The sequence below is a fragment of the Neofelis nebulosa genome, chromosome 1, assembly GCF_028018385.1.
Source record: "Neofelis nebulosa isolate mNeoNeb1 chromosome 1, mNeoNeb1.pri, whole genome shotgun sequence".
Classification (NCBI taxonomy): Eukaryota; Metazoa; Chordata; class Mammalia; order Carnivora; family Felidae; genus Neofelis; species Neofelis nebulosa.
The window spans coordinates 62,746,049-62,762,185 of record NC_080782.1 but is presented as its reverse complement, the minus strand read 5'-3'; the positions used below and the strand labels follow the sequence as shown (position 1 = coordinate 62,762,185).

The 16,137-nt window shown below is 37.5% G+C and overlaps 1 protein-coding gene across 2 annotated transcripts in view; it reads left to right on the top strand.

Moving 5' to 3' along the window:
• Positions 1-16,137, top strand: part of UBTD2 (ubiquitin domain containing 2) — a 65,123-nt gene that overhangs the window by 25,643 nt on the left and 23,343 nt on the right. The gene's annotated exons all lie outside the window — the stretch shown is intronic.

Below are 16,137 nucleotides of genomic sequence, written 5' to 3'. Positions count from 1 at the left end.
AAATTTACATCCAAATTAGTTAGCATATAGCACAATAATGATTTCAGGAGTTAGATTGCTTAGTGCCCCTTACCCATTTATCCCACCCCCCTCTCACAACCCCTCCAGTAACCCTCAGTTTGTTCTCCTTATTTATGAGTCTCTTTTGTTTTGTCCCCTCCCTGTTTTTATATCATTTTTGTTTCCCTTCCCTTATGTTCATCTGTTTTGTCTCTTAAAGTCCTCATATGAGTGAAGTCAGATGATTTTTGTCTTTCTCTGATTAATTTCACTTAGCATAATACCCTCCAGTTCCATCCACGTAGTTGCAAATGGCAAAATTTCATTCTTTTTGATTGCCGAGTAATACTCCATTGTATATACATATACCACATCTTCTTTATCCACTCATCCATTGATGGACATTTGGGCTCTTTCCATAATTTGGCTATTGTTGATAGTGCTGCTATAAACATGGGGGTGCATGTGTCCCTTCGAAACAGCACACCTGTATCCCATGGATAAATGCCTAGTAGTGCAATTGCTGGGTTGTAGGGTAGTTCTATTTTTAGTTTTTTGAGGAATCTCCATACTGTTTTCCAGAGTGGCTGCACCAGCTGGCATTCCCAACCTCTCTTCTTAAATCAGTTTTGATAATTTATTTCTGAGAACTTGTCCATTTCATCTAAGTCGTTTAATTTGCTGGTGTACCACATAGTATTCTAGTATTATAATCTTTTCTTATTCCTGTAAATTTAGCCATAATATCTGTACTTTTGTTTCTGATTTTAGTTGTGTCTTTTTTATTCTTAGTCAAGCTACAAATTTGACAATTTTGTTGGTCTTTTCAAAGGACTAGTTTTTGGTTTTGTTGAATCTCTCTGTTGTTTCTCTGTTCTGTATTTTATTTACCTCCGCCCTAATCTTTATTATTACCTTGCTTCTGCTAGCTTTGGGTTTATGGTTCCTTAAGGTGTGTAGTTAGGTTATTGACTGAGAGCTTTCTTCTTTTTAAATGTAAACATTTCTAGTTCTGAATTCCCCTGTGAATATTGCTTTTGCTGTATCTTACGAATTTTTATATTTTGTGTTTTTGTTTTCATTCGTCTTTTCTCATTTCCTTGTGATTTCTTAATTGATCCATTGGATATGAGTGTGTTGTTTAATTTCCATATTATATATTTGTGACTTTTCCAGTTGTCTTTTTTATTGGTTTCCACCTTTATTCCATTATGGTCAGAGAATATATGTTGTATGATTTCAGTCTGAAGTTTATTGAGACTGGTTTTCTGGCCTAATTTATCAGTCTGTCCTGGAGAATTTCCATGTGCACTTAAGACAGATAGGTATTTTTGCTGTTGTTGGTGAAATGTTCTATATATCAATCTGTTAGGTTTATTTGGTTTATGATATTGTTCAAGTCTTCTGTTTGGCTATTCTATTCGTTATTGAAAATGGAGTATTATAATTTCCAACTATTACTGTAGAACTTTATCCCTTCAATTCTGTCGGTTATTTCCTTAATATATTCTGGGACTCTGTTGTTAAGTACATACATGTTTATAATTGTTATATTTTCCTGATAAATTGACCTGTTTATTATAAAATGTCCTTCTTTGTCTTTAGTAAAAATGTTTGTGTTAAAGTCTGTTTTGTCTGATACAAACCTAGTCATGCCAGCTCTCTTTTGGTGACTCCCTGCGTGGTATATCTTTTTTCCATTTTTTGCTTTCAACTTAAATGTGTTTTTCATTCTAAAGTGTATCTTGTGGGTAGCATATAGTTGAATGATGGTTTTTTGGTCCAATTCTGTAAATTTCAACATTTTTTTAAGATTAAAAAAAATTTTTTTAAGTAACCTCCATGCCCAACAAGGGGCTAGAACCTGCGGCCCCATGTTCAAGAGTTGCATGCTCTGTGACTGAGCCGGCCAGGCGCTTTTGTAAATTTCAACATTTTGATTAGAATGCTTAATATTTATATTTCATGTTAATACTAGTAAAATAGAATTTATATTTGCCATTTTCTGGGGGGGTTGCTATATGTTTTATTCCTTTTTTCTTCTGTCCCTCTATTAATGGTTTATTTAGTGTTAAATAGATATTTTTCTAGTGTATCATTTTAATTTCTTTGTCATTTCTTTTTTTTTTTTTTTTTTTTTTTTTTTTTTTAATGTTTATTTATTTTTGAGACAGAGAGAGACAGAGCATGAACGGGGGAGGGTCAGAGAGAGGGAGACACAGAATCCGAAACAGGCTCCAGGCTCTGAGCGGTCAGCACAGAGCCTGACGCGGGGCTCGAACCCACAGACCGCGAGATCGTGACCTGAGCCGAAGTCGGCCGCTCAACCGACTGAGCCACCCAGGCGCCCCTCATTTCTTTTGCTATATGTTTTTGCATCGTTTTCCTAGTGGTTGCTCTGGAGATTATAATTAACAATTTATAACAATCTAATTGAAAGCAATCTAATTTCAGTAGCACATAAAAACTTGTACAAAGCTCCTTCCCCTCCCTCCTTTGTGCTCTTGTTAACATACAAATTACATCTTTATATAGTAAAACCTTGAATTGCAACTTCCTTGTTCTGCAGGTGTTCTACAAGATGAGCAAACATTTCTAATAAATTTTAACTTGATAAGCGAGCAGTGTCTTGCAATACAAGTAGTACCTGGCACCAGATGTCACATGATGACAAATGAGCCAGTAGTTCTTCCCCCGCCCCCCCCCCCCCCCGTGTGTGTGTGTGTGTGGGGGGGGGGATTGGGGGTGATCATCTCTCATGCTTGGTTGCTTGGACTCAGGCCGTGGTGTTTGGCAGAAATCAGTGATTTTCCAGAATGTTGGAAGGTGCCCACAACTGATATTAGTGTAATTTTTGTCACTTCAAAGCACCTATGGACAGTCCTTTGCTTTTCTGTGCAAGAGTAAGCTTAGGAATGCTTTGCTCCATTCTAGATCAGGCTGTCTGCAGATATAGGCCCTTTCCTCTGCTGCATTATTGCCAGTTACATTAAATACAGTATATAACAAGAATTTATTACTACTGTACTGTAGTCAACATCTGTGCGAGTATATATAGTGGTCTGCATGCAGAAAAAGATTCTGTTGAGGTGATAGCAGTGATTCTGTTAGTGATAGTGAGAGTTGTCCTACACAATAACTCTCCTTACTCTTGTTTCCCTCACATCAGCCACAAAGGTTTTCAAAGGTAAGTGCAGGTTAATTTACTTATTTTTCTTTATATTTTGTATCTTCCTTATTATTTTGTATAATATTACAGTATTGTAATCATTTTTTTATGAATATTTTTCCATTGTGGAACAAATCATCTGAGTTTCCATTATTTCTTATGGGGAAATTTGCTTTGATATACAAGCACTTTGGATTACAAGCATGTTTCTGGAATGAATTATGCTTGCAAATCAAGGTTTTATTGTACATTGTATGCTCATGAACACAGATTTATAATTATTGCTTTATACACCTGTCCTTTAGATCAAATAAGAAGAAACAATTTCAAGTGAAAAATCTATATTTGCTGGGTTTTATACTGAACGGAGTAAATTTGCATATGTAAATTTACCTTTACTGACGTTTTTTTATTTCTAAATGTATATTCACATTACTGTCGAATATCATTTTGTTCCAGCCTTAAGGACTTCCTATAGTTGTTTTTTGTTTTTTTTTTTGTTTTTTGGGTTTTTTTTTGCAGAGCTAGTCTGCTAGCAACAAAACCTCTCAGCTTTTGTTTATCTGGGCATATTTTACTTTCTCCATAATTTTCAAAAGATACTTTTTGGTGGATATAGAATTCTTGGTTAACACACTCTTTTCATTATTTTGAATATCCATCTCACTGCCTTCTGTCCTCTGTGGCTTCTGATGAGAAATCAGTTGTTAAACTTTTTGAGGATGTCTTGTATGTGAGAGTTCCTTCTTGTTCTTTAAAGATCTTCTCTTTGGGGGCTCCTGGGTGGCTTAGTTGGTTAAGCATCCAACTCTTGTTTTCAGCCTAGGTCATGACCTCACGTTTCCAGAGTTTGAGCCCCATATCAGGCTCTGCACTGACAGTGTAGAGCCTGCTTGGGATTCTCTCTCTCCCCCTCTCTCTGCCACTCCCCCACTCATGCTTCCTCTCTCTGAAAATAAATAAACTTAAAAAAGAAAATAACAGGGGCGCCTGGGTGGCTTAGTCGGTTAAGCCTCTGACTGGCTCAGGTCATGATCTCGTGGTCTGTGAGTTTGAGCCCTGTGTCGGACTCTGTGCTGAAAGCTCAGAGCCTGGAGCCTGCTTCGGATCCTGTGTCTCCCTCTCTCTTTGCCCCTCCCCTGCTCATGCTCTCTCTCTGTCTCAAAAATAAATAAAAACATTAAAAAAAAAAAAAAAAGAAAGAAAGAAAACAACAATATTTACTACATGTGGAGCACCTGGGAGGCTCAGAGGGAAAAGCATGAGACTTGATTTCAGGGTCATGAGTTAGGACCCCACCTTGGGTGTAGAGATTACTTAAATAAAAATAAAATATTTTTAAAAAAGATCTCTGTATTTGGCTTTTGACTGTTTTATTATATGTCTAGGTAGGGATCTCTTGCATATATAGATCAATGTATTTCATCATATATAAGAAGTTTGGGGCCATTATTTTTCCAGTACTCGTTGTACCTTTTTCTCTCTTGTTCTTCTTCCTCTTCTTTGTTTTAATGTTTATTTGAGAGAGAGAGAGAGAGATAGTGTGCAAGCACAAGAGAGTGGCAGAGAGAGAATCCCAAGCAGGCTCCATGCTGTCAGTGCAGAGCCCCACATGAGGCTTGATCTCACAAACTCCAAGATTGTGACCTGAGGTGAAATCAGGAGTTGGACACTGAAACAGCTGAGCCACCCAGGTGCCCCTTCTGTCTCCTTCTAGTACTCATATTATGTGTATGTGTATTGGTAATCTTGATGGTTACACCCTTGTCAGGATCTCTTGAGATTTTGCTCATTTTCTTTGTGTTTTTTTTTTTATTTTTTATTTTTTATTTAAAAAAAATTTTTTTTTCAACGTTTTTTATTTATTTTTGGACAGAGAGAGACAGAGCATGAACGGGGGAGGGGCAGAGAGAGAGGGAGACACAGAATCGGAAACAGGCTCCAGGCTCTGAGCCATCAGCCCAGAGCCTGACGCGGGGCTCGAACTCACGGACCGCGAGATCGTGACCTGGCTGAAGTCGGACGCCCAACCGACTGCGCCACCCAGGCGCCCCTGTGTTTTTTTTTTTAAATGTTCCTCAGAGTAGATCAGCTTAAAGGACCTATCTTCATGTTCACTGATTCTTCCGCCTGCTCAAATCTGTTATTAAGTCTCTCCAGTGACTTTTTCATTGTTATTGCCCTTCCTTCCTTCCTTCCTTCCTTCCTTCCTTCCTTCCTTCCTTCCTTCCTTCCTTCCTTCCTTCCTTCCTTCCTTCCTTTTGTTCTTTCTTTCAACTTTTATTTATTTTTGAGAGACAGAGCATGACCAGGAAAGGGGCAGAGAGAGAGGGAAGGGAAACACAGAATCTGAAGCAGGCTGCAGGCTCTGAGCTGTCAGCACAGAGCTTGATGTGGGGCTTGAACCCATGAACTGCAAGATCATGACCTGAGCTGCAGTCGGATGTTTAACTGACTGAGCCACCCAGGTGTCCCTGTTATGGCACTTTCAACTTCATCATTTTAAAAATAATTTCTATCTCTTGGGGGGTGGAGGAAGCAAAATGGATAAAGGCAAGTGGGAGCTACAGGCTTCCAATTATGGAATGAATAAGTCACAGAAATGCACAGCATAGGGAATACAGTCAATGATATTGTAATAGTGTTGTGTGGTGACAAATGTAGCTAACATTTGTGGTGAGCATAGCATAAGGAATAGAGATGTTGAATCAGTATTGTGCACCTGAAACTAATGTAATATTATGTGTCAACTATACTCCGAAAAATAATATTTCTTTATTAAGACTTACTCTCATTCTTCTAGTTCTTTACACATGGTTTCCTTTAGTTCTTTGAACATATTTAAGATAGCTTAAATTCTTTGTCTTGTAAGTCCAATGTCTGGACTTTCTCAGTGACAGTTTCTTTTATCTGCTGCCCCCTCCCCTGTGTGTGGGCCATACATTCTTTGCATGTCTCATAATTTTTTTGGTTGAAAACTGAACATTTAAGATACTACATGACAACCCTTGATTTCAAATTCTCTCTCCCTCAGGGTTTGTTATTATTACTGTTTTTTTGTTTTTTTACTGACTTTACTGAACTAATTCTGTAAAGTTTGTATTCTTTGTTAGGTATGGCCACTGAAGTCTCTGCTTAGTTTAGTGGTGAGCTAATGGTTGTGTACATATTTCCTTAAAAGTGCAGAATCAATAATTGTCCTATTCTTTGCTACATGGCTCTGTGTTCATATTGGGGCTCACATATTGGGGCTCATATTGGTACTGCTGTACCTTAGCCTTTATTTCCTACTTGTACAGAGCCTCAATATCAGTCAGAAATAAGACCTTAGGATATTCTCTTGTCTTTCCTAAACATGTACACAGTCCCTGAATATGCACAGTTCTCTACATGAACAGCCTTTTAGATTCCCAGAAATACGTCAGTTTTTCTGGACATCTCATTCCCCAGCTTTGATTACCTTCTTGCTTGCCCCAAATGTTTCACTGCCTCTTGCAGGTGCAGTGTTAAACAATTTCTGCTTATAGTTTTTGACAAATGCCCCAGGAAAAGGCTGTTCATCCTGGGAGAGCTGTAAGTTAGGTCAAATAAAGATAAGCCCTATGAGTAATATTTCCCAGAGAACTTCCATATAGGCCAAAAACGACTGTTTGTTTGTTTGTTTGTTTGTTTGGGATTGGGGCTTTTAAAGAGCTCCAACCCCATTCGACCCCTCCTGTGGCTGTGGGGCTGGTGGCTTTTACTGTGGTTGCTGTCTGTTGGTTCTCAAGTCTGCCTTGGAGCTGGGGAGAGGGGAATTGGTCAAGGCATGTTAAAATACCACAATACTCATGGGTTTTACCAAAATTCAGCACTTTTTCTTGAATAAGAAGGAGTAAATCCTCCCTGGATTGTAAGAGGTCTTTGGTTAATTTCCAAATTTCTGAAGTTTATTTTGACAATTTTTGCCAATGTTCTCATTGCATTTATAGAGAAGATTTTCAGAAGTCCTTGGGGCACCTGGGTGGCTCAGTTGGTTAAGTGTCCAACTTTGGCTCAGATCATAATCTCACAGTCTGTGAGTTTGGAGCCCTGTGTTGGGCTCTGTGCTGACAACTCAGAGCCTGGAGCCTTGCTTTGGATTCTGTCTGTCTGTCTGTCTCTCTCACTCTCGCACACACACAAAATAAATATTAAAAAAAAAAAAAAAGTTTTTACTCTATCTTTTCTGGTGATAGCACTCAATTTTTTTTTAAGCTTACGTATTTATTTTGAGAGAGAGCATGAGCAGAGGAAGAGCAGAGAGAGGGAGAGAGAGGATCCCAAGTAGTCTCCCCACTGACACTGGGCTTGATCCCACAAACTTTGAGATAATAACTTGAGCTGAAATCAAGAGTTGGGACACTCAACCTACTGAGCCACCCTGGCACCCCATCACTCAATTATTTTGTAAGGAGGTTTGAATAATAACTTAAAATGTCTTTTATATTTGTCCATGTAGTTAACCATTTGTAATGGTTCCCATTCCTTTGTGTGGATTTAGGTTTCCATCTGTTACCATTTTCTTTCTGCCCAAAGTACTTTGTAATATTTGGGTACAGGTATGTAGGTGATAAATTCTTTTAGTCTTTTTTTTTTTTAATGTTTGTTTATATTTGAGAAAGAGAGTGTGAGCAGGAGAGGGGCAGAGAGAGGGGGAGACACAGAATCTGAAGCAAGCTCCAGGCTCTGAGCTGTCAACACAGAGCCTGACGTGGGACTCGAACCCTCAAACCGAGAGATCATGACCTGAGCCAAAGTCGGACACTTAACTGACTGAGCCACCCAGGCACCCCGAGATCTTTCAGTCTTTATATGGCTGATAAGGTCTTTATTTCATCTTTGCATCTGTGTTTATGAGGAATACTTGTTTATAGTTTTTTTATATTTTATTTTTTGCAATTGTGGCCCCATAAATTGAATTAGGGAGTATTCCTTTCTCTTTTGTTTTATGAAAGTGTGAGTAATTAGTATCATTTCTTTTTTTATTTTATTATTATTTTTTTAATGTTTAATTTTTGAGAGAGAGAGAGAGCATGAGCAGGGGAGGTACAGAGAGAGAGAGGGAGATAGAGAATCCAAAGCAGGTTCCATGCTGACAGCGCAAAGCCCTATGTGGGGCCAAACCCACAAACATGAGATCATGACCTGAGCCAAAATCAGAGGCTTAACTGACTGAGCCACCAGGAGCTCCATATTATTTCTTCTTTGTGTTGGTAGAATTCAGTAATCCCATCTGGGCCTGGAGTTTCCTTTGTCAGGAAGTTTTTAAAGACAAAATATCTTTAGTACATATGGAGTTAGTCAAGTTATCCCTTTTTTCCTGAGTAAATACACCTTCATTATCCCTTAAATATCTGCTGGATCTCTAACGATACCACCTCTTTCATTCTTATGTTGTAATTTTTGTCACCACTCCCCCCCCCCCCTTGGTCATTCTGGCTAGAGGTTTATCAATTTATTGATTTTTTTTTTTTAATTTTTTTTTTTCAACGTTTTTTATTTATTTTTGGGACAGAGAGAGACAGAGCATGAACGGGGGAGGGGCAGAGAGAGAGGGAGACGCAGAATCGGAAACAGGCTCCAGGCTCCGAGCCATCAGCCCAGAGCCTGACGTGGGGCTCGAACTCACGGACCGCGAGATCGTGACCTGGCTGAAGTCGGACGCGTAACCGACTGCGCCACCCAGGCGCCCCTGATTTTTTTTTTTTTTAAGTCAGCTTTTGTCTTCATGATTTTTCTCTTTTTTTCTGTTTTCAATTTCTTTGGTTTCTGCTTTTTATTATTTTCTTTCTCAAGGATAGGCACAGGAACCTGGACATGGGAATATATGAGTGGATTAGGCATATGCCAAAAAGCCATACACATATAAAACTCTGAAACTGGAAGTTTGAGTAGCACAGATTTAGCTTCTGAATTATGTGCTTGGTGTAGTATAAACTTGGAGTTCTCTGATCCTTTATTATAATCAAACATGGGGAACTTAAACAGTTATGTAAACATAACATTGAGTATCAAGAACTGATCAGAACTGAAGTACCTTAAATATTGAATTCAGGTCTTAACTGCTTCTCACCGTTTGGGTTTTTACCAAAAAGGTCTTATTGTGAAAATATTCAAGCATGAAAAAATAGTACGATGAATATTTGTGTACTTCCCATGTAAATTTAGTAGTTAACATTTTGCTGTATTTACATTTTTCTCTTTTGTGTATATATGTGTATGTGTTTATACAGTCACACACACTCCCCCTTTTTTTTTTAATTTTTTTTTTTCAACGTTTTTTATTTATTTTTGGGACAGAGAGAGACAGAGCATGAACGGGGGAGGGGCAGAGAGAGAGGGAGACACAGAATCGGAAACAGGCTCCAGGCTCCGAGCCATCAGCCCAGAGCCTGACGCGGGGCTCGAACTCACGGACCGCGAGATCGTGACCTGGCTGAAGTCGGACACTTAACCGACTGCGCCACCCAGGCGCCCCACACACTCCCTCTTTTAACAGCTGAATCATTTGAAAGAATTGTCACAACTTTGGGGCACCTGGGTGGCTCAGTTGGTTGAGCATCCAACTATTGATTTCTGCAGGTCATGATCCTGTGGTCATGGGATGGAGCCCCATGTTGGGCTCTGCACTGAGCATGGAGCCTGCTTGGGATTCTCTCTTCCCTTCTCTCTCTGACCCTCTCCTCTCTCTCTCTCTCTCTCTCTCTCTCTCTCTCTCAAAATAAATAAACTTTAAAAAAAAAATCCGCTCATCTAGCTTCAGGAAGTTTTTTTTTTTTTTTTTAATTATTTTCATTGGAAACATGTTAAATGTAGATAACTTGGGAAGAATTGACATCTTTATAATGTTAACATCCAAGTATAAGAGATGTCTTCATTTTGTTCAAGTCTAGTCTACTTAGGGGTCTTTCAGGAGTTTAAAAAATGCATCCCGATAGCAGGTGTTGCATTCAAAATATTTTGTCTTTTCTATTACTGTTATAAATGGGACCATTTCTTCCATTATCTCTTCTAGCTGGGTATTTTATGTATATAAGGCTTATATTTTATATCCCATTATCATATTGATTTTTCTTATTTAATTTTAGCACTGATTTTCTTGTATTTTCCAATCATACTGCAATTAGAGATGGTTTTACTTCTTCCCTTCTGGTTATTATGCTTTTGATTGCTTTGTTCTGATTGCGCTAACACTTTCAAAACAATGTTAAATAGTTGTGGAGATGATGGGCATCCTTGACTTATGTGTGCTTCCCCTCCCTTGGATTACCCATAAATTAATAGAAGTAAAACTCCCTGGATTCCAAAGACTGTAATTCTAGATAAAGCCATTCCCCCCTACCCAGTAGAATCCTCTGAAAATTGCACTTATTACTTTAGAAGGTACAGTGGGCTTCTGTTAAGTGACCATTTTCTTAGTTCCAATTTTATGTAATTTTAGCCTTCCAAATAAAATTGGGGCTTTCTGTGTACGTTCGTGGGATTTAATGTATGCTTTTGTAACATTTTTATTGACTCGCCCATTAAGAAAAGTCCTTTGGCATACTTTGTTCTAAGTTGGCATTCCTTTTGCCTGTTTGTATGCTCAGGCCATTGGTAAGTGGATTTATACTCTGAAAAACAGGCCAGGAAGTCATTATATTTACTCCCCCCCCCCCCCAATCAATAAAGCTAGCTCAGACAACATTAGAAATTATATGTATGTCTTTAAAATTATATCTTATATTGTATCTATAAAATTAACTGCTTAATTTTTATAAACTGTAGGATGGAAGCAAGGTCAAAGTTCTTGTTTCTATTTTTTATAAAATAGCATTAAAAATGGTATATTTAACTTACGTAGATAAGTACATATACATGTGATCTTTAGTGCCTAATCAGCTATAGACGCTGAGTACTTATAAGTTGAAGCTGACAGACCAGAAAACTGCATTAGCTTCTCCTTTATTATAGAATTCCTCTTTGGTGAGCGTGTTATCTCCAAAGAAATGAATTAGGTTGGGGATTTGGTACTGCTCAGTTAACTTTTTCTTTCTCCAGAGATATTCCATTGGTCCTAAAATAAGTCTGTGAAAGATGGATCACTAGAAAGACGACTCAACACATGCTTTATTTTAAATGAAGCTTGTAATTGATTTGGTATGTAAAAGAAAATACATTTCTCAGCCCAAGCGAGACATGGAGTGCTATAATGGAAAGAGAGCTCTGGACTTTGAATCTAGTCATCTGGGTTCTAGTTCTGGCTCTTTTTGATCTTTAGCAAGTTGTTTAACCTCCTTAGGTCTTACTTATTTCCCTTCCTGTCAAATAGTAAGGTTGGCTGGTACCATCTAAGGTCTCTTCCACATCTAGATTCTCAGATATTAGAGAACTTATGGGTATGGTTTTGACAGTTGGCCATGTTGATGCTCTTAGTTTAAGCATTTTAATCCCCATATCCCTATTTTTATTTTGACAGTTGCTTTAGGTAAAGGGAATGTATGTTGTGTGTGTGTGTGTGTTTGTGTAGTGTGTTCTAAATTTACATGAGAATAAAATACGAGTATCCTTTTAGGCTAGCACCATCTGTTGTGGAAGAGTTCTGTAGGATCTATTCTTAACTCTTGGGAGTAACAAAAATTTCCCTTTAGTTTTCATGATCTTCAGACTCAATCTAAATATAGGAACATTATCCCAATCCTATTCCTTGCTGCTTTCAAGTTTTTAGAATTCTGTTAAACAACATTTTGTCCTTTGATGGTGATCTCTTTAAATATTCAGTCTTTTCCCTTAGGCTGTTGTGTTAGCAAAACTGATGCTCTAGTTTTCAGTCTGTTAAAGCTATTATTACTTGAATCATATCTTGATGTTTACCTTATACATTATGGCTTCTCCTTTATTCATTTGAAGAGTCTCAGTGTTAAATCAGGAAACCAAGAGGGAGGAAACCAAAAGAGAGCAACCAAAAGCAGGAAAATAACTATCAACATACTTCATTTTGGAGATCATTGTTTTTTATCAAAATGTCAAAGTGAATTTTGTGCAAAGTTCATTCAATTGTATAAAACTAAACATTTAAGATTATGTTGCTATTTGGATCTGAGAAGCAGACCTTTCTTGGGTTTTCTGCATGTTAGATCTGTTTGTCAGAGTGGGAAGAAGTGTTGGATAGTTACAAGGAAAGATAAGATAAGTAGATGAGTGTGATTAAGAGGCTTCCCCCGGGCGTCTGATTTCTGCTCAGGTCACGATCTCACTGTTCATGGGTTTGAGCCCTGGTTCGGGCTCTGTGCTGACAGCTCAGAGCCTGGAGCCTGCTTTGGATTATTTGTCTCCATCTCTCTCTCTCTCTCTCTCTCTCTCTCTCTCTCTATATATATATATATATATATATATATATATATATATCTCAAAATAAACATTAAAAAAAATTTTTTTTTAAAGAGGTTTCTCAGAAGGTGAGTTTTTGGCAAAGTTTTTAAAAGTAACTGGATTGATGGGGGAAAGAAGTGTATTTTCTGAAATAATAAAATCAAATTTCTTCATTAATCTTTTGTTGTATGTTAAACCATGGAATAAACTTAGTGTGGTTGATTGCCTGCAATTTAAATCAGAAATTTAGGGAATAAGAACTGTGTCCTGTCTTTAAATTCATTGTTAGAGCATAATACTGTACTTAGTCGCAGATACATGAATGATAATGAGCATCTCTCTCGGTATCAGGAGTCAGATTGATGTGTGAAACAGGTAAATCTGAAAGTTTCAGAGCATAAGATGTAATCTAATTAAGTATACATAGTTTACATCTTTTCCTTCATAATTGAAAATGGTTGACTTGGTTCAAAAAAAAACATAGCTTCTTAGCTGTGAGACTCATTTCTGTGTTCAGGTATTTTCAGAAATAAAGGTTTATAGTATTGGCTAAAATCATAGCACATTTGATGACCAATTCCTAAAAAAATACTCCGATGAACACATAGGAAGAGCATGACAGTCATAGAACATTTCTTTTCAAAATTAAGGGGGGTACTTGATGTCAAATTCTCAGAATGTCAGGTTCTATTCAGAAGGTATGAAAAGAAAAAAGACTTAGCCTGTGTATTTTTGCAAAAATGTCTTAAGGTTTTTTATTTTATATAGCGGTCCCAAATTTATTTTTACTTAGCAAACACTTATTTGTAGTTTATTATATACTAATGATTTTTATTAGTGCTTTACAGATATTAAAATCCTCATAAAACCCTAAATATTTTCATGTTTTCATAAGAGCATAGTTTAAATGCTAAATTATGCTAAATATTAATTGTTAAATATCCATTTTTTCTCCAGTTTATTTAACAAAGGTAAGTTAGGCAACAAACTGCATTTAGTTTAAAATGATGAAGCTTTTAACCTCATATTTTCTAGTGAAAAATCACTGCTCAATGGTTGCACTAAAATAATATGTTGTAAAGGCTTAAGTATTTTAATAATGGACATTTAATAGAAAGACATTCTTTATTACATATGTTTGTGATACGGAGAAAAACAGACCTAGACAGAGAAAAGGAGGCTTACTTGATATTACAAGCATTTATTTTGTCTTCCTTGCTTTTACATAAAGCAACTACTTTGGAACTTTACAGCATATAGATTTGAAATGGATTTGGGATGATTATCCTTAAGAAGCATAATGCATCACGTTTTTTTTTTTTTTTTTTTTTATGGGAGTTCTTAAAACTTCTCTATGTGGAGGGAGGTAAAATCTACCTCATATTTGTAAGGAAGGGGCTTTTACTTTTTCCAAAATATTTTCTACCTTTATTGTTCTTCTTTTTGGTCCCTCTGAGGGCCTCTTTAGGTTTCTTGGGTGTAGGTACTGAGATTGTTCAGGTTTTGTTGTTTCTGCCTTTGCTTTGCAATTCTCTCACAATGACAGAATTACAACTAGTTATCTCTCTGATATGTTTAATATATGTGAGGCTAGACAGTTCTCTGGAACTACTCAGGAAGACTCAAAACTTTATTCAAATGGGTATCTTATTTGATTATTGAATAGATAACTTTGAATAATAGATACTAATTTGAATGTTGAATAGATACCTATTCAAATAAGCATTTACCAGGGTGCCTGGGTGGCTCAACCACTGAGTTTCTCTTTTTGTTGTTGTTGTTAGGTTTTATTTATTTATTTTGAGAGAGAGAGCACATGAGCAGGGAGGGACAGAGAGAGGAACCCAAACAGGCTCCATGCTCTCAGCACAGAGTCCAATATGAGGCTTGAACTCATGAACCATGAGATCACAATCAGAGCCCAGCTGAAATAAAGAGTTGGACACTTAACTGACTCAGCCACCCAGGCGCCCAAGCATCTGACTTTTGATCTCAGCTCAGGTCTTGATCTCAGGGTCCTGAGTTCAAGCCCTACTTTGGGCTCCATGCTGGGCATGAAGACTACTTTAAAAAAGGGGGGGGGGGGGGCGGTATTTACCTATTGTATCCTGCCCTCTACTGTCTGTTCAGTAAACTAATACTGAGTGTTGTCCCTAAGTTATTTCTGACTTTAAAGGCTAATATAGCAGAAAATAAATTTTGCCTTTCATTTTACCTTTTGGTAGAACCAGTAGATTGCGATTATCTGACATATTGTGAACACCTTTTAGAGAATAATGCTCTGTATACATTTATTATTTGGAAGATGCAAGGGAAAATCTTTAGTATAGATTGTGTTTCTCACATTTGAATTAAACCAGATACACACACCTATAGTGTTACCCTTAGTGGACGTTCAGTAAATACCTGTTAAATGAAGAGACTTGGATTCTATTTCTAGCTTTGCTACTAAATAGACAGTTTTCCTACTCTGCTGTTCATACCCTTTTAGAACTCAACTGGTTGGCATTTTACTAGGATAAGTTACAGAGCCAAAAAGTACAAGGAGTCAAAACACTGAATGTTTTAAGAGAAAACAGCTGGCAGTGACATGATGTGCTGTTCTGAAGGTAGAAGATGAGATCTCATGTTTGCTGCCTTGAGACAAAATGGCCAGTTTGGAGGGAGAGAGCATGGTTTAATCCAAGTGTCAAACCAGATGCATTTGGCAGTATTAGTTCTGTCATCAGGAAGATAGTTTGGTATAGGGTATAGAGATTGCCCAGGGACTGGAGTTATGAATAGCTCAAATTTATTTGGCTCTGGGCCAGTAAGGGAGTGGTTAATTTCATGGCCTCTTTAGAACCATTTTGAGAATAATTTATTTTAAATTAGTATTCTTTCTGCTCTTAAATATAGAACATTGAATTTTGATGTACACCCTCTCCTTCCCACCACTGTGTCATTTACTTTCCACCCACTCTTACCCAAGACTCCATCAAGCTTCAGTTTTCTTTTTACTTATTTTTCCATCTGTCAAACTATTTCTTACCTATGGCTCCATATAAGATTAAGAATGGCTCTGTAGGTCAGTGTGAGATCAGTGATCCTAGGCCACGTAAGTGTCTGGGTGCAAAAAACTTACATCACACTTGTTCTAGCTCTACTACTATGTGACGTTCTCTAAGGAGCTATGATGCCTTTTACAGCAACAGAGGAGTGGACTCTTGCCCTCTTTTTTCTGTTCCTTGTAGTCAGGAGTTTCTCCCTTGGTTCATTATCAAGGATCACCTGTTCAGTCCTATTTTCTCCAAAGAGTGAAGCCCTGATTTCTGACCTTCTCCCTCACTATTTTCAAAATAGCTCCTGTATAGGTTTCAGAGAAAAGTATTTACACTTTCTTGACTGAAGTGCGGGGGATGCTCCTATGATTAGGTTTCTTCATATGGAGCCGGTGGTTTGACTGTTCTTTGGACACCACAAAGCAGTCTTTCCCTTCTTGGGGATTTCTCAGTTCCTACTTTCTGGCTTCATATGTCCAGAGTCCTGAGAGTCCAACTAATGTTGCTATTTCATTTTTCCTAATATCTTACCTCTCATTATGTCATCCTTTGACT